Source organism: Pteropus medius, unplaced genomic scaffold, assembly GCF_902729225.1.
Source record: "Pteropus medius unplaced genomic scaffold, Ma_sr-lr_union100, whole genome shotgun sequence".
NCBI lineage: Eukaryota > Metazoa > Chordata > Mammalia > Chiroptera > Pteropodidae > Pteropus > Pteropus medius.
The window spans coordinates 25,495,583-25,519,760 of NW_024349802.1; the positions used below are offsets into that span (position 1 = coordinate 25,495,583).

General features: G+C 40.4%; 1 protein-coding gene across 3 annotated transcripts in view; it reads right to left on the reverse strand.

Moving 5' to 3' along the window:
* RARB (retinoic acid receptor beta) overlaps positions 1-24,178 on the reverse strand; it is a 357,943-nt gene that overhangs the window by 68,393 nt on the left and 265,372 nt on the right. The gene's annotated exons all lie outside the window — the stretch shown is intronic.

The window sequence follows — 24,178 nt, forward strand, 5'->3', positions numbered from 1 at the left end:
TCTGCTGCTTTTGAAATTTGAATTGTTTCCAGCATTTTGCTATTGCAAATAGTGTTGCTAAGAGCATTCTTGTACACATTCTTTACTGGAGGAGAAAAATTTATATATATACATACAGACACTACATATGGACCTACTGAGAGAAAGGGAGAGGGAGGGAGGGGAGAGGGAAGAAGGGAAGGAGGAGAATTGACAGAGAGAGAGAGAGAGAGAGAGAGAGAGAACGAGAAAGAGAGAGACAGAGACAGAGGCAGAGAGAGACAGAGAGATGCTGGTTACCAATTATATACATCTTCCATTTTACCAAATAATGCCAAATTGTTTTTCAAATCTGTAATAGCCATTCACACCCAACCAGTTGTGAATAATATTCCAATTACTCTTCCTCTCATTGTCCTATTGAACAATTTTCAACAGGAGAGTCATGATTGGCTTTTCTTGCCTCAGAAAGACCACTATGACCAAGGTAAAATATGAGAGAATGGCATGGCGGAAGGATGTGAAGCAGAAATTCTAACTTGAAAAGATGAGATCAGATTCATAGAAGAGTTCTTAGTGCGGTGGGTCTTTATGTTTCTATTTTAAGAAGAAAGACTGCCTTTTAAAAGTTATTCTCTATAAATCAGCCTACGAGAGACGTGCGACCAACCACAGGAGTAGGGACATTTTTCTTATGTAAGGCTGCACGCCGCCAGCTTCCCCAGCGTCAAATACGAAAGCCCCTCAAAATGAGGTGGGCGCTTCTGCCTAGAGCTCACAGGAGGAGGAAAGGGAACGACTGCTTTGAGGTTTCACATTATTGGCTCTTATCTCATGAACTGAGGTGGCCTGTATTGAATCACATAGCAGAAAACGATTCCTCCCCTAATCCCTCTCCAGAAGAAACTAAGCTTGAAAGAGAGAAACATCTGGGCGGATGAGTTACCTCGGCTCAACGAGAGAGGAGGGCTGGCTCCAGACACTGCTAAAGCCCAGTTCCCTGCCACCAACACGCTGTAACAGGGGCTCGGCCAGATGTTGCATGGAGTTGTCTGCCCTCAAGAGGGCGCAGCTGAGACTCCACTGCTTCCTGCCTCACCCCTCCTACAGTCTAACTCTGCTAGAGCTAATGCTGGAAACCTGGGCGTGGCTGTCTGTCCTTCAGGGGTTTAATTGACCATTTCAAAACTGTTGGACAAACTTCCTTGGACTCCATGTTGGCCAGGCTCTTTCTCCAGGATCTTGATACTTGGCCTCAAGTCTGTCTTTCTTCCTTCCTCTAACATCCACCAGCCTCTTTTTTTTTTTTTTTCTCCTGGTGCCAACTCCCCAGACATTACCAATTAGTCAAACATCAGCATTTGGCAAGCGTTTTCCTAAGGCTTCTGGCTCAGCTTCTGGAGGCCCTCATCTGCAGGCCTCCCACCAGCTTTGTGAGAGACCTTGTCACTGAGCAAAAGCAGTGCTCATTATGCCTTAAATAGGAGAGACTGAGGTAAAGAAACAGCAAGAAATCTGGGGTTTACAGAGTGAATTGTTTGTTTGCTTTTTTTCTCTTAAGTTCTGTGGAGGTAAAGATAATTACCTACAGTTAATTTTATCCACTGAAAGAGAAATAATCACATTTGGGTTTGTTAGAGGAATGCCAAGAACATCTAGTTACCCTCAAAAAACCCTTCTTGCTTTGAGACATAAGAGTATAATAACTGTCCTTTGTTCTACTTACTCTGTGTTTGGAAGGTTCTGGACTAAATGCTTCATATATAGCAAACCCTCTCACAGCATACTATGGAGATCGGCTTAGCCCCATTCTGTACTTAAGGGAACTCCAGTTCACAGACAGCTGGGGGTTAGAACTGAACCCACAACTGACTTGACCTCTATTCTAAATGGAACTGGTTTACTTGAAACATATGACTTTTCACTACCATTTTCAGTGCTTCTCAATTGAAGGTGTCCCAGCTAGATCTCCCCGTAGAGGAAATCGAGTCACAAAGGGCTCACCATTGGGTTGACATCAGCAGGAAGATCACAGGGAATCTCTGGGGCCTTTGCCTCAGTGAGGAATGATGCTAGAACAGTGAATGTTTAGGGCTGAGATTCAAAATTTTCATTACTAATTAAGTGAAATCACAGAAAACTAGAATTTGGAAGCCTGGCTCATTAGATAGACATTGAAGGTTCCAACTGCACAATTGGGTCAGGGAAGGAATTATTCCTGCCACTGACCCACTGTGGCCACTGACCCACTATGCCTCGTTTTCTCTAAGCTTTAGGTCCCTCATCTATACAAGAGGAGGGATGGTGTCAACCTCACTGGAGAATCCTAAGGATTAACTGAAGTAGCCTATAAAAAACAGCCAGCACGGCGCCTGGCCCAAAGCAAGTCTTCATAAAAGCTGGTTCTCCACATACTCTGCTCCCAGGTAACTGCACACAGATACACACACACACACACACACACACACACACGGCCATCTAACCAGTTGCACGCTTAACCCAACAAGACGGTTTTCTGGCAAGATCACTGGTGAACAATGTAATACCTTCACCAGCAGAAATCTATCACTAAAATCATGAGTGATGGACCATGGGAAACTAGGGACCCACCTGAGGAAGGGGAACACCTCTAGGTATCAGCTTAGGTATCACCCTGTTCTCCTTAAAGGTTGAGATTGGCTTACATGAATTGTACTGAAGACCAGAGAACTCATACCTATCCATCTATGTGTCTTTTATATGCTATGTCATGTTGGCTCTATCTATGATTTATTTATCAAAATCCATCTACTTCTCTTTATTTTTAAATTTTATTTTTCACTTTTCTTTATCTCCATTGCAACAATCTCAGTCCAAGTTATCATCATCTCTTGTCTGGATTTCCTACCAGGACCCCCAACTTTCATTCCCAGCTCTTTCCCCAACCCACTCCCCACATTAAGCAGTCAATATTTTAAAACTGCAAATGTGATCATGTTGCTCAGTGTTTATCACTTATCGATGGTGCCACATTACACTGAGAATAAAATCCAGCTCCTTCAAGTGGGCTACAAGAGCCTGCCAACCTGACCTCTGGCTGCCCCTCCAAAGGCACGTGGGACCACTTTCTCCCTTCGCTCTGTATGCCTAATGCCACTGGTCTTCTTCCATTTGGGTTCGTGGAAGACACCATACTTATTCCTGCCTCAACACTCCCTCTCGTGCTGTTCTCACTGCCTGTCATGGCTCCTCCCATCTACTGCATGGACTTTACGCCTCCTCACCGAGGTCTTCTCTCATCAGTTGATCCTAAGTCCTTTCTCCTACTTAGTTTCTACCATAGCTTGAGGTTTAACTATATATGTATTTTTTTGCTTCCTAGTTTTATGTCTACCTGACCGGAAAAATGAAAGTGCCAAGAGCATGGACAATGATTGTTATCTGTTTTCTTTACCACTCAATCCTCAGCACAGAGCACAGAGCTTTATACCTGCTGTTCCTCTGCCCAGAACTCTCTTTTCCGATATCTACCTGGCTCGCTCCCTCTTCCTTTACGTCCCTTCTCAAATGTTACACCTTGCCAGACAGATGTTTTCTGACCATCCTTTATCAAATAGCCCCCATCAGCCCCATAATGCTCTGCTTTACGCTTCCCTTTATATTTCAAGTGCTTGGCAGCCATATGTACCGGCTACCATATTGAACAAGGCAGTTCTACGCAGTGATGACCATTTGATATATTACATCGAGCTGCTTATTACTCACATCTATTTACCCTCTCTCCCACCCCAGACAGAAGAGCCATAACACCAGAAAATTCCTCTGATGTTGACTCTCGGCATCTAAAACAGCATCTGGCATATAGCAGACACACAATAAATTTTTTGATATTGTTGAAAGACTAAATGGTAAATACTCAGGAAATATGTGAAATATTGAGTGAGCTCATGAAGACATGAGCCAGAAACGATATTTCCTGAGAGGGGTCTATAAAAACAATGAATGTAAAATTTCTGACTGCAAGGAGCTTGCTTGGACAGGAGACAGGGGCAATTTGGTGTCACATAAATATCTACCTTTAGTCTGTCTGCCTGCATTCTCGCTCCACTTCCACACCTGCTCTCTCTGCCCCCTCTGTCCTCTGTCTCTCGCCTCAAAATGACACCAGGTTTTAATTGTGTTTGTGTTGTTTTTGCCTTCGAGTAAATATTGGTTGTTTTACCCCAAGAAAGACAGGATAACTCAACATTCTCGGAATTTTATTTCATGATAGAAAGATTTTTGAGTGTTGTTTTCCCCCATCCATTTAACACCACAAGTATGTGGACTTTTTGAAGAGCTTTGTCAGAATACTTTGCGAGGTTGAAAAGTGAAAAAGTTCTCCACAAAGTATAATTTCTGATTGTATTCTTAGAGCCATAAAAGCAAACTTTTTCACAATGGAGAGAGAGAGGGAAGGAGGAAACTCCTTTTGAAGGTGTTTGTTCATCTGTGGTTTTAATCCTTAACTTCATGAGATGAAAAAGATAAACTAAATTACTCGGGAGCTTCATCTTTATCCAAGTCAAGATGGAGAAAATGGTAGTAACAGTGGGGCTTCTGATACTTTTCAAATCTAACCCTAATTCCTACTGGGAAAAGGTTCTGATTAAATTATCCTTTGATCTTTTTTCTGACCAACACCTCAATTAAAGAGACCTTAAAAGTACTCATGCACTTTCCCTTTTTATGTTGTTGTTGTTCAATCTGATTTTTCAAGGAGTTGGTTTAAAATGAATGTTCATGCTGGGTGCCGTGGTAGCAAAAGTAGGTCATCCTCCTTCGGTGCGCTTCTTTCTGACTCCATTAAAACTGTCAAGTGAGTACCGAAGTTCAACCTCCTCGAAAAGTGAGTGTTTGCATCAGCCACACGGTGTGCAGAGGGAGAGGCAGTGTCCCATTTAGCTCTGCCTTCAGAATGCTTCTCAGGTAACCTTAAGGATTCCTTTCGCTTTTTAAACAAATTCTTTCCTAGTTGCAAGGAGCCACCTTATTCTGTATTGAGGGCACAGCAGCGAAACCCCGCAGAAAATTAAATGTGCACCAGCCTCAGGCATTGCCCATAGGCTGTAATGCTACACTTTTTTTAAGAGCTAGTTTTCAAATTGGACTTTATATGGGAATGAGAGATTTTTTTCTCTCCTTATTTCTATTACTAAAAATGGCCCATTAAAAAAAAAAATTATGCCGCGTTACTAATAGGTCCTGTGTAAGAGAAAAAGAGTTTGTAAAAATCACTGCAGAAGTTTTATGGTTATTCTTTCTCCCTTACAATTCTGAAAGTGGGAGTGAGGGCTGGTTCTTTACTCAAATAGGGAAGTGACAGGTAAGCTATTTTCTCATCATTTTCAAAAAGCATTTGTTAAGCATTTTTTGAAAGAACTGCATAAAGTGCATGGGGCAGACATGGTCCCTGACATTTAGATGCTTCTAATTTGTAGTTTATTCAGCTGAGCTGGTGAAAATGTGCTCCCCAGATCAGGATGCCATGATGATATGGGAAGTCCCCTCAGAATCAGGACACCCAGCTTCTATTTCTGGCACAACCAATATTAGCCACTGACGTTAGCCAAGTCATTTTAGTTCTATAAGTCTTATATTCCTGAGTCTTTAAATAGGATTTTAAAATAGTATCTCCCTCGCTTGCCTCACATGATACTTGCCAAGATCCAACTACCTGAAGATGGCTGTTCCTGTTATAAAAGGATCATTCACTTTACAAAAAACCTACCCCAGCCCCCCTGTAAACTGTGGTTGCCCCACTCCCACCCTGTATCTGAAAAAAATCTTCCTATTCATAAGGACTTGAATTACCCTAAAAGAGGCCAGAAATCAAGTAGGAACAAGGAGAGAGAACCATCATCCCAGGCAGACAGCCCTCAGCTTCTCATATATAAGGAATAATGCTTCTGAGTACGTCGGCAGAACTTACTGGAAACCAGTGATATTCTGAATGCATTCAAGCACACGTCTATTATGCTCATAATGAGCACTGGGTTTTTGAGCAAAGTTGTCACCAATTGAAAATCTTATGTGTTAAACATGACCTCTGGTGACCAAGAGAGCTGACTAGACGACAGCATGAAAAGGTAGAACATAAACATGCATTCATTTGTTCCTTATCCAGTGCCCACTGAGCGGACCATGCCCTGGATGGGAACTTGGAGACCAGCCAGCCTGGGTCTCCTGTTCTATGTACAGAACCCAGAGCCAAGAATCTAGGGCCATAACCCATAATATCCAAACACATCTCAGAGTCTGTTACAGGTGTGGGTGAGGAGGGCAGGACAGAGGCACCTCAGGAATGGAGATGCCGGGGTCTCTGAGAGGGGCCTGCAGACCTCTCACTTCCCCACAGCTGTGCTTCTAGACCGGACTCGATTCCAGGCCAGACCTTCCCCGTGTTCTTCATTCTTGCTCCTACCCCAAAGTGGAACAAGCCTTCTTTCTCCCTCCCTCCCTCCTCCAACTGTGCCAACAAAAACAGGAGCCAATATTTAATTCCTCTAAAGTAGCAAAAAGTGATTTAACCTGCCACCTTTCCCTGGAGAACTCCTATTTTCAAGGGATTATAAAGAAAACCTTATTGCTAAGTGCAGAACTTTTAAGGGTGGGAAGCCAAGGATGAGTGGGCTTTGCTTGAGACTTGGGGTGTGGGGATGGATGTATATTGTTACCTACTCATAGATATGCCCAGTTGTCTCTTGAGGGGTTGTCTAAACCATTCTTTTAGTTTGTCCCTTCCCAATTACAGTGTAGGGACAGAGCAAGTACAAATCTTCTCATGGATTTTTAAATCCACGTATTCATGCTAGATCCCTAGAAATTGTAGAGCTCAAAATTGCAACTTTAATTCTCTTCTCTCCCATACCTAGCACACAGCTCCTCCCCCGGACCACTTCTGCTGAAAGTATTTTATATCATATCTTTTCTTGGGCAAGGTAATTAACTTCTTTGTGTCTCAGGTATTTTATCTCTGAAATGGCGATGCTCTTCTTTAGCAGGCCATGACAGGAATGTTCAGAGATCCGCACATAAAAAAGTGACATTTGAAGAAAAAGTAGTGAGAAAAGTCAATGCTGGCACATCACTGTGTTCCAAAACCACTTAACAACTCTCTGTCTACTTTATTAGGAGTAGAGCACACAGTATGAATTAGGTTTCATTGTAATTGTGTCCTTGAAGCAAATATGATTTTCAATGAAGGGGTCTTATCAACTCTAATTAACGGGATGTTAGTCTATTGTCTCAGATTGTGCGATCTCTGAAAAAGGATCCCACCAATCACCGCCTCAATGCTTTTGTTTTACAGATGTGTAGTACCCAGAGAGGCTAAGTGACTTGTACATGGTCATCCAGCTAGCTAGGGGTATAGCTAGCCTCTAGGTCTCACCTTCAGGATTCTCAGTATAGTGCTTTTGAACAGACTGCTATTACATTAGACTACAGAGGGTATATTCATGCCTATTGTATAAATCTCTTCTCCATTTATTAATTAATTACAGACCAGCAAAACCAAAGCCCCAGTGGATCTTTTTTTTTCCCCCCTAGACATCCTAGAAACTGTCAGAGGCACCAGGAATAACTAAGAAGATGCTGTCAGCTCCTGTAGCAGCAAAGTGCACATGTTGATTCATCCTCGAAGCCGGTATCTCTGTGATGAGTTCACATGTGAGGTGATGTCTGGCACACCCCCGGTTCCATATAATTAGATTGAAGGATAAAACTCTAAAAAAGATGGTTGCACCTTTTAGATAAGTAAAGTTTGAAAGCTAAGTAGGTTGGCAAAGTTCTATTGGGACAAGAATATGCATGAAGGACATTTCTCTACTGAAGATGGGCATTGCATTGGACAGATGGGAAGTCCTGAATGATGTGAATTCCAGAAGAAAAGTAATGCCCTGTCCTCTCTTTAATGAGGGAATCCCAGAGCACGGTTCTCCTGCAGCCTTGGGCCAATAAAATTAACCACGATTCTATCTTCTGTTTCTCAAGCATTGTGATCTGTCAAAGCACTTTCCCAGTTTTTCTTTTTTTTTTTTTAATACTCCTTTTGTTCTCACAAACTCCCTTAGATGTGGGAAAGATAGGAATGTATATCTTCATATTATCTTTATATATCTTCATATAAGTTATAAAACTGCCTTGGAGTCCATCTTTAAAATGGGCCAGGATAGCATGCTAGTTTATTGAAGTATATTTGTTTTAATTTCTTCTTTGGTATATTATAAAAGGCATCAGTGAAGGCATCAGTAATAATTTGTCACGAGCTGATATAAAAGTTAAAGCATTTCACTATATATAATACATGGGGTTTAATATTAGGTGACCATTTAGACAAAGAGAAGTCATCCTGAAATGCTACCCATTTGAACTCTGGTGCCACCTGCTCACAACATTTTTGTCTCTCTCCTTTTAAAACTGCTTTCAGAGCCAATTTCTAGACAAGAAAGTCAAGCTCATCTATTCACAGTCACCACTTATTGTATCTAAACCAGAGTTATCATTTGGCTGTTTAAGTTCTCATTTGTGTGTGTTTAAAAAAAGTTACATGGCTTTATAGTTAGCTGCATTTCTATCCAGAACAAAATCTTCCTATTTTTCCTGCACTCAATGTGGAAGGTATAGAGGGGTGGTGGAGGGAGAGTATTTGTTTATCAATTGTCAGTCCAAAGTTAAAATTAGATGTGGTCCCTATTGAATTATCAAGACATGATTGTAAGACACATGCCACTGAGTAGCTCATATGAACTGGACAGAAATAAAGGGTGCAGTTACAAACTGCACATATGTTTGGCATGGAACTTAATTCTCATAACCAGTGTTTAAATTAAAATAGAAAATTTAAAGAGACTGTCTGGATTATGGCAGGGGTTGGCAAACTCCGTCCATAATGGGCCAGACAGTAAATATTTTAGGTTTTGTGGGCTTTAAGGGTCTCCGTCACAACTACTCAATCCTGCTGTCATAGCAGGGAAGCAGCCATAGATGATATGTAAATGAATGTACGTGGCTGTGTTCCAATAAAATTTTATTGATAAAAACAGGCAAGAGGCCAGATTTGGCTCAAGTTTGCTGACCCCTGGTTTATGGTCTATTAAATTGAGGTAGATATGGATGTTATCTTCAAGATATCTAAATATATAGAAATGGATTTGTTCCTCCCTAGGGAAAGAAAAATGTAAAACAGTACTGGCATCTATTCTCTCAACCATTTCTACCTAAAGAATTGTCAATAACCAATGTTACTGAGCCTAAAGTGTTAAACAATTAGGAAAAAAGAAGTTTTCTTCTTCTATGAGTCAACTTCTTTTTTAAAAATAGCTTTTCTTCTTTATCACACAACTAACAAACGTGAACTTAAGTTAAATAATAAAATAAAAATACAGATAAGCTCAAAAAAGAATATAGCAAGAGCTTTTAACATTTTGAGCTATATCTTCCAAACTTTGTGTTTTTATAGATATGAGATCAAATTGTGCATACTTCTGTTTTATATTTTCTAATTTAACAACAGATCCAGTTTTTGTTAAATTAAAAATAAATGCAATGTCGTTAGTCATCAGGAAAATGCAAACTAAAACCACAATGAGCTATATCACTGCATACTCAGTAGAATGTCTAAAATTAAAAAAAAACAAACAGAACAAAACTGCAACATCAACGTTTGGCAAGGATTTCGAACAACCAAAATTCTCAAACACTACCGATAGAGTGTGAAATGATAGGCAAACCACTTTGGAAAAATGGCCATTTTTTATAAAATTAAACATATGCATCCTTATGACCCAGTAATTCTACTCTTCTACCCTTGAGTATATACCTAAGAGAAATAAGTGTCTCCCACAAAGCATGTACAAGGATGTTCATGGGAGTTTTATTCACAATAGTCCCAAACTGGAAACAACCCAAACATCCGTTAAGGTGAAAATAGCATATCTATAAATGGAATACTACTAAGCAGAATAAGGAGCAAAAAATTGACAAATGTACCAACATGGAAAAATCCTACAAACATGGTAATAAATGAAAGATACCAGATACAAAAAGAGTGCAGGCTGTAGGATTCCACACATATCAAGCTCAATATGCAAAACTAATCTCTGGTGATAGACATCGGAACAGTTTACCTTAAGAACCACCCAAATCAAGATACGAAATGTTCCAACCCCAGGATATTCCTTTAGAAAGTCTCTTTCTCATATTTTGACTTGGAAGGTGGTTAGAAAAATGCAGACATTTATCAAAACTTCTTAAAGAGTACATTCAAGGTCTGAACTGTTAAGATATGTAAATTATATCTTAATAAAGAGAAAAATGTTCTAAAATATAGTTCATTTTTGCCTTAAAAGGGAAAATCAAATCGAAACTGAGAAGATACCCAGAAAGACAGTATTTGAAGGAGAGAGCTGTTAAATCATAAAATTTGAAACGGAACGAAGAGGTGAGGCAACCCTTGTTTTGAGGTGACAACTTTTATCGTGGCTCTCTTCAATGTCATGTCCACAGTTCTTTCTTTTGTGTTCTAGGGTCATAATGATTGCCCTGCCTTTTTTATGCCCTTTTTACTCCACTTTTGAAAACAGATGGAATTTAACTATATCAAGAGGTGTCCTGAAGAAGAGCAATGAAAAGAGCAAAAAGAGCAAAAACAACGTCAAGGACATCCTAACTAACATCTCCCAGTTCTCTCTTTTTAAAGACCCCTGGGAGACATTCATCCCCAACATCCGTATCTGGAAAAAGCTGTGATGCTTCCCAATAATTAGGCTATTTTCATCTTGTGGACACTAAGAATCTTGTCATGGGCTTCCTCCCCTTTTCGCTTTACCGCAAACCCCAGAACCAGATGGAGCCCTTGTCCAGCACGTATATACCTCTGTGTGCTCACCTGACTCCAAAGTATATTCTCCTATTTTCCCTTAAGCCAATTAGCCTAACATTCTTTTTTTAAAAAATCTTTTGGATGTTTTTAAGAATTAAGATGGGGTTTCTGTAAATCTAGAATTTTTTCTTTAAATGTGAACAGTCTCATAGAGAAATTCCTCTGATGGCTGTAAAAAATGTAGGTTGTCTATCTACCAGGCAAATCTTCTTGTTAACTTCTCTAAACTTGTCTCAACTTGATCATTCACTAGTTTAAAGTCTCCTTAGGCTTTAATGAAAGAATCAAAATGAAAAGACATCTTGTTTTCATTTTTTTTTAATTATGGCAGAAAAGGATAGTCAAGCAATTATTAAACTAGATTCTACACAGGTTCATAAATCTATTTTGATTACATTACTACCTGAGAGAATTTACTGACACTACTAATAATTTAACATTTAAAAATAATAATTCTTATATTATCTTTTTTTAAAGCTGTTTATTATTTGATAGCTGAAGTAGTTTCCCAAAACATAACATGCTGTAAACTGATCCATGGGCTATTAATTTGCAGGGCATGGCACTGAAGGGAAAAGCTCGTTAGGTAGGTTGATGCAATTACAGGTATTACATAACCATCCTCGGAGAACTCAGAGTGAATCAGGGATAACATCCCATCTCCGGTGTTCCTTATACATTCAAAGCTGCAAGTGATAAGGTCCCAAATCAGAGGAAAAGGCGAAAAGCAGAGAGGTCAAAACACCTTCTAAAGAAATTTCAATGTGTTGAAAGGGAGGAGGATTCTTCTAAGAGAAGATATTACACTTCTCATCTGTGATAGCACAATTTCCCTATGCACAGGAAGGAATGGCCATCCACAGTCCTCTCCAACACTGTTTCCACATTTCAATCTTTTTTTTTCTTTTTGACTGAGGTAAAACATACATAGTTATGTATGTACGTAATTAATCTTTAGAAAGTCCAGCACCCTACAAGGCTCTCATGGGCCCCTTCTGAGTCTTGGGGGTAACCACCATGCTCACCTCTATCACATAGATTACTTTCGCTCATTTTTCATCTTTAAACATCTTTTAATTTCCATACGAATGGAAATATCCAGTACAGAATGTTCTGTTTTATTCTGAGTTCTTTTATTCAACATTGTCTCTATGAGATTCATCCATGCTGTTGCATTTAGCAGTAGTTAGTTCCTTTCTTACTGCTATGCATATTCTGTTATTTGAATTTGTCACAACTTATTTACATATTCTACTGCCGATGACATATGGGTTGTTTCCAGCCTTTGGCTATTACAAATAAAGCTGCTTATGAACATTCCTGTATATATCTTTTGGGTGGGCCTATGTACTACTTCTCTTGAGGATGTTCTGGGAGAATAACTGGGTCACACTGATACAGTTAGCTTTAGGAGGTGTCGCCAAACAGTTTTCCAAACTTTGGCTTGATTCATACTCTACCAGTCGCCCATGAGAATTCCAGTTGCTTCACATCTTGCCAACATTTGGTATTGTCAGTCCTTCTAATGTCAACCTTTCTGATGGAATAAAGCACCACATTTCAATTAGGTGGAAATAATTATTATTCGGGAATAGAGAGCCATGCAAAAAGCACTATTCGTGAAAACAAAATGAGGCTCTGGGTCCTGGGGAATGTGAGGAGTCATTCTCAGTGTTCACTCGGCCCCAGGAGCCTGCAGGAGGAAGTCCTGATGTCTCTGCCTGAAATAACTCACTGGTGGGGGCGGGGAGTACATTCTGAGTCTGCATATTTTCACATTTCTGAGAGCTCAAAGTCCAAGGACACCACAGCCAAGTTTCCACTCGGTTTAAAATTGCTCAAGCACTTTGTCTCAACACTTTCAGGACACAAAGTGGGAATCCTTCATGCATTACATTTTACACTTGATTCTCTTCCTGTCCTCATTAAATCCGAGTTGACAGAGTTTACTAGAAGCAACCTTTATCTTTCCCTTCGGAAGGGCCTTATCACGACTGCCTTCTAAGTGGGTCCATTTTGAAATACCAGTAAAATCCCTTAGTTCTATTTTAATATTTAAACAATGTTGCTAAATCAAAATGCTGTTTATAGGTCCGACGAAGCGATGTCATAAAATGCCTTCCCTCATGCAAAAAGAAAAAAAAATGGGAGAGGTTGCATTCTCTAACATCAAAACAACATTTCAGTCTTAAAATCATTTTGAAAACAAAGCAATCAGAAATCTTAAAAAATCATGGACGTATTTTATGTTGGTCAAATGAAATGTTAGAACAATTAAGTGTATATTTGGGACAACAACATTCCCTCTCTGAGAAAATAGAATGTTCACTCTACTTGGTCCCAGTACTAAAATGATGCTTGTCTCCATTAATCTAGCTCATCAGATAAACTGATCAACGTTCTGTTTTCCAGCTTTAAAGGGAAAAGAACAAGAGAAATGACCTAACTGTGTTAGTTGATATTTTGTGAGGGCAGAGGGAGAGGAGACGGGTTTAAGTGCTCAATACCACTCCAAGAACAGCAAATTCCAGACAATACTCTATGCATGGATTTATTGAGCAATTTAGGTAGCCACTCTCCAGAGAATTGCTGTCACTGGGAGAAGGTACTTAAAGGGCCATGCTCATCGTCCCGGAACACAGGGACTGCAGGAGAATTTCGGGTTGCTATTTCCACGGAGACGTTTGTTTCCAAACAAAGGGCTCCCTGCCAGCTATTTTAGAAGCACTTGCATATTTATTCAACCAACTCTCTGTGCTGGGGATTGTCTTTAGGCACTGAGGTTTTATCAATGTCTATTTAAAGCAGAATGAAAAATAGCTCAAGATGAAAACAGAATATTTCTAGCCTAGAATGTGAGATGCTGCCTTTCCTTACAGGGTTGATATTTGGTTTCTCTCTCTTTCCCTTTTCGAAATTGCCACCTGTCTTCCAGTCTTCATTGTGTCTTAGTTTAATGGCTGCTGTTTTCTTTTCAGCGGTACATAAAATAATAGTGTGCCTTAACAAATTATAGATTTGATGAAATATGGTGTGTAGGTGTGTACAGTTTTTAGAGAAAACAAATCTTCTCTATTAGGACCCATTTTCAAGTTCCATCTGGTTACACCCACCATGGAATAAATAAGATCAAGGCTTCATGTCGTAAAAGGGGTAATATGCCAGTATTCATACAGTGCAAATTAGGGAAGGAAGCAAAATAGAAAAGGCAAAAACAGGCTCATTATATCAATGGGATCTAATTCAAATCTCCAACTCTTAGAAAGATTGGACGAAAGTTCCTGCTTTAGAATCTCTAACCTTCAAGTATTCTTTGCCTCCAATCCATTCTAGAAATTTCTGTTAAGCACAAGGCATTAGGCTTTCATTTGAGGACCTAAATAAGAATGAGACACTGTGTCTGCCTTCACAGCCAGTGCAAAGAACATCTGTGTGTGTTCTCGTTCTCTCCCCTACCATCCCCTCCAACACCCCCTCCCCAAACACACTCATGTCTACCTAGCTCCTGGACTCAAAATCAAGTTTGACTTTCGAAGTCACCCAACAGAGGTGCCACTAACATGTCACACTGTAGAGAGCTGAGAGTAATTTGCACCTGCTCCCTGTTCTCAGAGAAGTGTGTTTGCGTGTTCAGGAGAGGGATGGCCTGAAGGACGAGCAGAAAGAGGGAGTAGGGGATGGGCATCATGGGCAGAGAGAACAGCACGCACACCCTGAGGCCGCGTCACATGACCAGACATGCAGAGCGCTCAGTGGCAGCTAGTGTGTGGGCATACTGGGGACCATAACAGTGTCCTGGGCAGGTTGGGGCAGGCTGAGCCAGCTGTGCAGGGCTCTGCCTACGCTGATACACTTGGAGCTGTTTCTGAAAGGCCATGAATCCCAGCATGGGATCATCTGGCTCAGAGCTGACACTTTGCTTTGTGAGTGTTACATCTGAGCCCCCAAGGACAAATGTCAAATTTAACAGTACCTCTTGTTTTGAGTAAATGGACCACTGGGCTGGAAGGAGCATTTGCTGTTCTGCACAGTCACTAAGGACCATATCGATGATCAAATAGGCCATTCTTTGGAGGCCAGATTGGGTCATTATCAGAGCAGGAGGAAGAGTAATGAGAGCTAACACTTAGCTAAGAAATGTCTTTAATTCCTACCATAAATTCATTCATTTATTCCTCCTAATAGCCATGTGAGATAGGTAATATTAGAGAAGGACCAGGAGCACAGAGATGTTAAATAACCTGCCCAAGATCACACAGAGGTAAATAAGGAGTGGGCTGGATTTGAATCCAGACTGGCCCTCAAGTCTGTGCTTTAAGCCACTACCCTGCCCGTCTTCAGACGGGGAAATAAACAGTGCAACTTGAGGTCTCCCTTGTTCCGCCACCAGTGTGCCTGGATGCTTGAATCCCATGCCGACAGATCTACCCGTTCAAGGACCCTTCACTACACCAGGACGGGACTAAACCCTGAGGATCCAAGAAAAGCAAGACCCAGCTGCCACCTTTGAGTTGCGCACTGCTCAGGATGGAGGAAGGGCTGAGGGGCGTGAGCAAGCCAGACGCAGCTCAGGGGGATATTGACCAGCAACGGAGGCACTAAAGGGGGCTGTGAGGGGGCTGAGGATCCCCCAGACTCTGCTCTATTCCAGTTAAGATGCAACAACACTTGACCAGCTAACATATAAAAACAGATTTTCTCAAACTTTCCTTCCAGTACTACCAGCAAAATTTTTCACATACTCATAGGCCATTATGCTCTTATGATTTCTGTTTAAATTAATTTTTTTTTGCTTAAATTAAATTTAGGGAATTTTATATTACTATAAAGGGAAAAGTAATTTTATTTTTCATAAAGAGGAGGTAAGAGTGAAAAATAAACAGGGTTTCCAGGTCAATTGCCTGTTTTGTAAATAAAGTTTTAATGGAATAAAGCCATTCTCGGTCATCAAGTTTTATGCTGCAATGATAGAGTCAGGTAACAAATACCAAACAGCCTGCAAGGCCTGAAATATGTACTATCTGGCCATTTAAAGAATTTGCACAGCTCTGCAATAAATACAATTTAGTCTTGACTAGGTATGGTTGCCTGTCCTCTCTCTATAAAAAGAGGAGATTAGGAAAGGTTCGAGAGGCATTAATTAAGACTATTCTGGCATTAAACTGAGATTTTCCTCATTGGTAATAAAAAGACTAAATGAACATTGAAAAGGAAATAACTATCACTATATAATTTGATATTGTTCCATGTTAAATTCATTACTTCCTAAAATTATGTTTCATACCACTGTATGCAGAGTTTACATTTGGGAAAATAATGTAGTAAAACTGGTACCTATATTAGATCAAAGCATGTATATATATGATGAGATATGCAATTTGGGAGCAAAGGTGGATGAAGATACTGAAAACTTTGCAGCACTAAAATCACATAAGAACTCTGTTGTGCATACACGGGAAACTGGAATTAGGTAGGACCCCTAGGTTTAAGCCAGCAGTGGGCCCTTAGGCAAGTCTCTTAGCCTCTCTGAATTTCAGGACACCGAGGACCACAGTACTATTCCTGTCTTATCTGCCACATGGGATGACCCGAAGTCTTAGGAGACTTGCTGTTGGTAGAGCACTTTGTGACCATCAACTATCCTATTATCACTGATGTCCTCCCCAGAATTCCTCCCAAATGGGTGATGAAAGGAGGATGCTGAGAGAGAGAAAGGAAGACTTTGCTTCCTGGGCAATTTGGCATGAGTCCAGCACTGCCCAGGAGATCCCCATGGCCTCGCCTTGAGCTAAATGATGCAGGATGGGAGCCAGGCATCCTTTCTAACACCCCAGTTCGGTTTTCCCCCTGGCATTGGGTTGCACGATACCAGGGATCCCATCCTATTCTCTGATTACACGTGTTTCAGCATCTCCGGGCAAATGACCTGCCTCCTAGCTTATGGTAAACGAGAAAGGTGAATATATATTTTGGAAACTATGCCTTCAAGCTTTATTTTTAATGTTGTAACTTAATATTGGAGCTGTACACCTATACTGTGGTGTTATAAACAACTAAAAACAAATAGAACCTCTACCCGTCACTTTTCTCCTGAAAGGGGACGAAGGCTGATATTATTTAAAAAAAAAAAAAAAACAGCTCTGGCAGCAGCAACAGGAGCACAGAACAGATACTGTGTTACCACTAAAGGAAGAACCCGAGATAACAGCTATCATTTATTTAGCACCTTCTGTGTGCCAAGCACAGTCCTAAATGCATTATCCTTAGGAGGACCAATGCACAAAACAATCCAGCGAAGTTGCTGTGATAATCCTCATGTTGTAGGTAAGCGCGTCCCACTTAAAGCAAAATTATACATCTTGCCCAAGATGGGACAGCTAGAAGGTAGGGCGGCATTTGAACTCAGCTCAGGCTAACTCCAAAGCCCTTTATCCCTTCCTCTGTTCTGTCTTGTTGTGTAATGGAAATTTCTCCTTTTTCTAAGGTGAGAATGTGCTGAGTGTCGCCCTTCAGGAGCCAGGCTGCAAAGAGGAATGTGTTAGTAAAGCTGAAGGAATTTTAATACTTCCTTTGGAGCCTGAGTGTTAATGGGCTTCAAGTCCCACAGTGGCACCGACATCACTGGACTGCTGGTGCCCAAACGGAATTTTTTTTTTTTTTTTAAATCTCAGGCAGATGCAGGAAAACATCAACATTTGGCAAGTGGAAAGGGGCAGCAGATTTTCAGTTTCCAGCTCTGATGACATTTTTAGATATAAAAATATGAAGTTTCTAGCCTTTCATTTACATTTGGGGGGACTCTTTGGGGATTGCTGTGGCGGGTTAAAGGAGAAGGTTGAGGGTTAATGCTGTTATCTCTGGTGAGCAGAACAAAATGATCACCGTGAACCTTGCAAATGTAGTAACAGGTTAGGATGTAACTTGGGAACAAATGAAGAAATAAACTAAAATTAGAAAGACATTAAGTGCCCTGATGATGATTTTTATGTAATTTCCCAAGTACACAGGGCAACCTACAATATGAATTTCCTCATTATTAAGCTAGTAAAATCTAGCCGTAGAACCGATGAGCACATCAATATAATTTGTGCACCAACAAAAGTGATTTTAACTGAGGTTAAGTGCCTTTAATCCAAAAGGTTTGTTTTAATGTAAGTTTAACATTAAAGGGGAAATGAGAGGAACACAGAATAACAGAAGCCTCTCAAACAAGTATCTAAGTGTCCACACAAAGTACATTTATTCCACCCAATCGACCTATGGAGACATCCGTGTGTAAAATATAAATCGGAATTTAGAGACTTTATAAAAAGTTGTTTTTAAGCTCAATACACCCCAAATGAGAAGGTGTCAATCAGTGCTTAGGGACTCTTAAATGCAGAGATTATTCAATTGCTCTATTCTACAAATATACTTATGAAACTGCCATGGAAAAAAAAATGCTGCTAAATAAATGCTAAACAGCATTCTCAAACAAAATAAAAGACATGTATTACCCACCACTCAAAGGCATGGACCATATAAACACAAGCTCAAAGAGCAATCTGAAGTGGTTCCTTTGTGAATTAATGGCCAGTGGTTTTCAGAAAAAAGAAAAAGAAATAGAATGGGAGTGGCAGCCACAATACTTCCCATAGTAGAAGTATTGTGGCTGCCACTCATAGTAGACAAAGGGTGCTACAGACACCCCACCTAGAAAGACAGAGGACCATGGGAACCTGGGCAAACGTTAGAAGCAGCCAGGGTCCACTACTTGCCCTTTGTCACTGCACACGAGTCTTGATTCTCACTCAATTCTTATCCCTCCTTTTTTTTTATTTTTTCATTTTTTTGGTCTCCTGTCCTCAATTCTATCCTACCCCTGGATCTCTTCCTTTTGTCAGTGAGCGATTTGATAGCGAAGATTTGGCAAAAGTGAGCTCCAAACCCTACCACTTGTCCATTTTAGCCTCTCCACCTTAACTGGGCTCTTGTCATGCACAGTTACACAAGATACCTGCTTAGCTCGACCATTTTCGATAGCAAACACACTGGAGGATCTAATGTCTTCTAGGAGAAGGAATTGGCAAGAGGAAGCAGACTGTAGAAACACTGTTGTCTAAACAGGATTAAGAGCATCGATTCTCACATCATGCCAGGGCTATTAGTCAATACTAATGTTCCTCTTATCCTGGTAGAAAACACAAACCTAGAAAAGTCGAATAACTTGTTTTGAGCCCGGATCAGAGAAGCGAATGACTGAGAGTTGAATAGATGCACACCCAAAATTGTTTTGTGTCTGACAGCCTTTCAGAAAGTAAAGCTAAGGAGATGCCAGATTTCGTTGCCCTTTAAAATAGCCACATTTAACCACTTGGTCAATCTAATTTCACTGAGCAAAGCACTGTGCTAACTGGGACTGCAAAGTGAGGAAGACTTGATTGAGGCTTGCCTTTTAAGACTTTATAAACAAGCCAGGGAGCCTCACTGGCGTGTGGAGAATCATACTATACACTGTTCATGGAAGTGCATTCAAAGCATTACAGGGATACGGGGGAAAAATGGAGTGTGGGGTGGGGTTGAATGAAGGCTTCGAAGAGGAAGTGACGTTTCAGTAGGCTCCTGGGGCTCGATTTCAGGAGAAGGAGGTGGAAGCTGAATTCCAGAGAACAGCCTCTGCAGAAATATGAGGCTCAGGGTCAGCACGATTCAGTATGGCTCGAAGCTGGGGTGTCTATTGGTAGGAGATCAACAAATGAGAGTAGGAGCTGGAGAGGAGGTCACAGAGCAGCCATAAGTGGCATAACTGCCCCCTGGGTGAGCCACTTAAAACAGAAGTAGTAAAGTTATGGCCCTTTTGGTCAAACCCAGCCCTTCACCTGTTTTTGTAAATAAAATTTTATTGGAACGCAACCACACCTGTTTGTTATGTATTTTCTACGGTTGCTTTTGTGCTATGGCAGAATTGAGTGATTGAAAGAGATCATCGTATGGCCCACAAAACCAAAAATATTTTCTATCAGGCCCTTTTTAAACATTTCGCTGATCCCTGGCTTAAAGGTCTGAACTACTCATTTGAAGTTCTGTAACTGACTCAAATGCTTTTGGTCAGGTTTTCTATGCTCCTACAGTCTCTGAGCAGCATCATCTTAAACTTTCTCCTGTTGCATCTGGACAATTAGCTGTTTATCTGCATCATAAGCTTGTCCAAACATCTCTTTCACAATCCCAAATTTTATGTCTTTATTTACTGCTTCTCTTTTTTTATTTCTTGTTTTTATTTTAGGGCTTAGCCACATACGTGGCCTTTGCTGACATAGTTACAAGCCTCCTTCTCCACGAGCAAGAGCTCATCCCTCAACTTTGAGTCATTTTGCTTCCTTTGCCTCCTTCCCAAGTTCTTCATAAATTTTTGTACCACTTTTAGAATGCTGCTGAAAATCGATTTTTTGCACTTGCTGTTACCGCTTTCAAATTCCATGCTCTGACAAATAGCTATTTCTCTGTAAAAAAAGGCTCCTTTAGCTGTACAAAGCCCTTGGAAAACATAAAGTATACCAATCAGCATTACAGAACAAAAAAATGAAGAAATATTCATGCTTTTCTGATGGCCCACACCAAAGGATTTCTTTTACTAGTAATCTCCTTATACATTTAAAACCAAATTTGATCTATAAAAATTAAATTTGCACATGATTTTCTAGGGGGTATATCTCTAATATAAAGTAAGGAGGATAATTATTGTTTTATTAACCAGTGGTAATAAAACAGAGCTGGAAAGGGAACTCAGAGTTGTAAAAGCATTAGTTTGTTGTTTTTTTTTTTATAGCATGCAGTGTATCTTACTATTTGAGTCTAAATGTCCACTATTACCCATTACTGTGTTGCCTTGAGCAAGCTAATTAACTTCTCTGTGCCTCATCTGCCCAACAAAGGGGGAAGAGAAAGACTGTAAGTAACCTATCTCATAGGACTGTTGGGAAGATCAAATGGGATGAAGTATTTAAAGAGGTTAACCCAGTGCCTGGCACACAGGAAATACTCTGTTAGCAATGACCATAATAATCCTTAAGACTCGCTAGCTCATTCTCTCTCTTTCTCCCTCCTTCCCTTGTCATTTCCTTCTTTCCTCCCTTTTTGTCCCCTTTCTTCCCCTTACCCCCTCTAGCATAAAGACTAAGAAGAAGAATGTACTGGCAATAGCACCGTGTGACCATCATGGTGAACGTAAGGTAGATTTTGCCTCTTGTCTTTCTGAATAACACTTTCTGCCACACTCCCGGCTCATGTGGTTTGGGCGAGGTAGACCTCAATCCCAACCCCCAGAGACTGGCAAATGATTTGGACCTAGCCAATCACAGTATTCTACCTCACCTCCGACCCCCAAAGGAATGTATTCATAGAAGGGCACGTGACCTAAATTAGGCCAATTACAACTGGTCCCTAGGCGCTGATGGAATGATCAAGATCTGACTCTCTTTTTGTTGGGTAGACTATCAGACTGAAGCTGCTCATAGCCATCTTTTTTAGTCACGGGAAAAATCTTCCCGGAAACAAAAACAACAGAGCAAAAAACAGCTGTGAGAGACAAAGAGGAATAACGTCCTGAAAACGAACATGAGCACTTGCACCCAGCTGTGTTACTGTGAACTGTTCAGTTACATGTGCCGACTGGTTAGCTTATGCCAGTTTTAGCTAGGTTTCTGTCGCTCGCATCCAAAGAGTTCAGACACATACGAATGAATTGACCTGACCTGTGGCTAGAATTAAATGCCAATCTTGCTAATCTTGGCATTGCAGAGAAAGCACAGAGGGAGCGGTAGCAGGCGTGAATTGTAATCTTGGTCTTTCGTTAACCAGTCAGAGATTGCTGGGAAACGCGTTTCGTCTTTCCGGGTCCTAATATACTTGTATGTCAAATGAGAGAGGTGAGTGAAAATCAACCTCTAAGATTCTTTTTCAGTTCTAACATTCTATGAGTCTCTATTATTCTTGGGTTCCTTTCAGTTGCGTATACCGTGATCTAAATGGTTACTGATTCTCCTATGTTCCTGTTTCCTTCTGTTTCGACTTTAAAAATATTCTATTGTACCCTCAGTCCCTATACTCCAAGTGTTTATTTCTTTCTCTTCAATTTCCTTCTACGGAAAAATATATTTATTTTTGTCTACATGGGCATAATGATCCCATTTTCTTCTCATTTCTATATTTTTAAATCTAATTAAGGTGATAAGTTCCTTGAGGGTTGAAACTGGAGTTTTCCTGTGGGTGTAAACATTATTTTTTTTAATTGCCAACAAAGCTGCCAGTTTTTACAGAGCAGCAGGATATGGGTTTTAAGTAATGTAAGCAGGAAATGGGTCTCCAGCCCACACAAAATAAATGTAAAAGTACTGATTTTCCCTGAGTTCACATCTGGCTTACTCATTTATAATTTCAGCCTGAACTAAAATTCTCCCACGGAACTACACTGTAACATCCATGTCAACAGAATGTCAGCATTAGGTGATCATCCTGTGAGTCCCACTTACACATGTAAATAATCTGGCTATTTTAGGTCAATATCATGCTTTTCTCTTTAATGGTACAATTTGGAGCCTGAGCTAAGTGAATATTAGCTTCATATCTTCACATTTATTGATTTTAAGTAATTCAATAGCTCTAAAGTTTGGAGGGATCAACGGGACCTGGCTGAAATGTAGTCAATTGACCCATCATCTACAAATAGAACCACACGGAGTAAGAAAAAGACCCTCCCGGAAACGATGGCACGTGCAGGATGCTTTCCTATTCGATGACCCAGTTCATTCTTGTTCATCGGGACTCTAAATATGAATAAGACCCCAAACCCAGGTACTTCTCAGCAAAAATAAATTAATCTGAAGGCAGAGGTTTCCGAGTGGGTAGGTTTAGCAATTCAAAGATGCCATTCAGGGTGTAATTTCTATCTTTCCACTCCTCTATACACAGTACTTGTTCTGTCCTACAGCTAACTTCCCTTAGGGGTAAAGGATAGCTACCAGGGGTACTTGTGGCTACTTGCTTCCTTACTCATGTGCTTTGGAAGGAAGGGTATTTCTGTCCCAATATTCTAAGCATGAGTCTTGCTCTGTTTTGTTTTAGTAATTTTCTTTTGATAATACTTCAAATTTGCTGAACAGTTGCAAGAACAGTACGAAGAATTCCTCTATACCCTTCTTCCTGATTCACAATTCTTAATATCTTGCCACATTTTCTTTCCCTCTCTTTCTCTCTCTCATTCCACACAAACATCTTTTGAACCATAGAGAGTTAGTTGCAGACATCGAGAACAAGAACATTCTCTTATATAACAACAGCCCAATGATCAAAGTCTGGAAATTTAAAGCTTATACAATGCTGTATTCTAATCTACAGTCTATATTCAAATTTCACGAATTGTCACAATGATGTCCTTTATAGCAATTTCCCCTCTGATTTAGGATTCAATCTGGACTATACATTGCATTTAGTTGTCATTTATCTTTTAATCTGGAACAGTTCCTTGGTCTATCTTTGTCTTGCATAATCTTGGCATTTTTGAAGGGGACTGGCTATTTTTTTTAATTGAGTTATTTGCTATCTTATAATTGAGTTTTCAGAGTTTTTATATATTCTAGATATAAGTCCTTTATCGGATGTGTAATTTGTAAATATTTTCTCCTAATCTATGACTTTTGTTTTCATTAATTTTACAGTGTCATTTGGTGAGCACACATTTAATTTTGATGAAGTCTAATTTATCATTTTTTTCTTTTATGGATCATAAGCATGAGTCTTGAATTCATTCTCATTGGACCGGACTGGGTTACATGTTTACACCATGCACAAATGACTATGGCTAGACATAGGACATGCTAATTGGCTTGATCCCAACACTGAAGTTTCCCCAAAGTATGGAAATCTGAGTGGTAGAGAAGCAAATGAAACTTGGATACAGTTAGGATGCTGGGCAGGCCACCAAGAAGCATCTCGAATAGTAGCTGCCAGCAGAGAACCAGTGTGACTACTGAGCAACCTCAGAGCAATGCTCTTGGCTATGGGGCTTTCCCTCCTTAGTCAGCCACATTTCCCAGTTCCAAAATCCAAGAGCCCTTAACCTGTAACAAGTCTTCAAACTCCACTGCAGGACTACGTTTAGCTAGTGTTTTGGTTTTCTGTATCACACTCTCAGAGGGCAGTGGCCATGCCTCAGGCATCTCCAGAGTCTCCTCGTGACTCCCAGCCCAGTGCCCCCCTCACAGTTTGTCTTCATCACATCCCCAGGTGGTGGGATGAATGGAGAAGCAGCAATCTCCT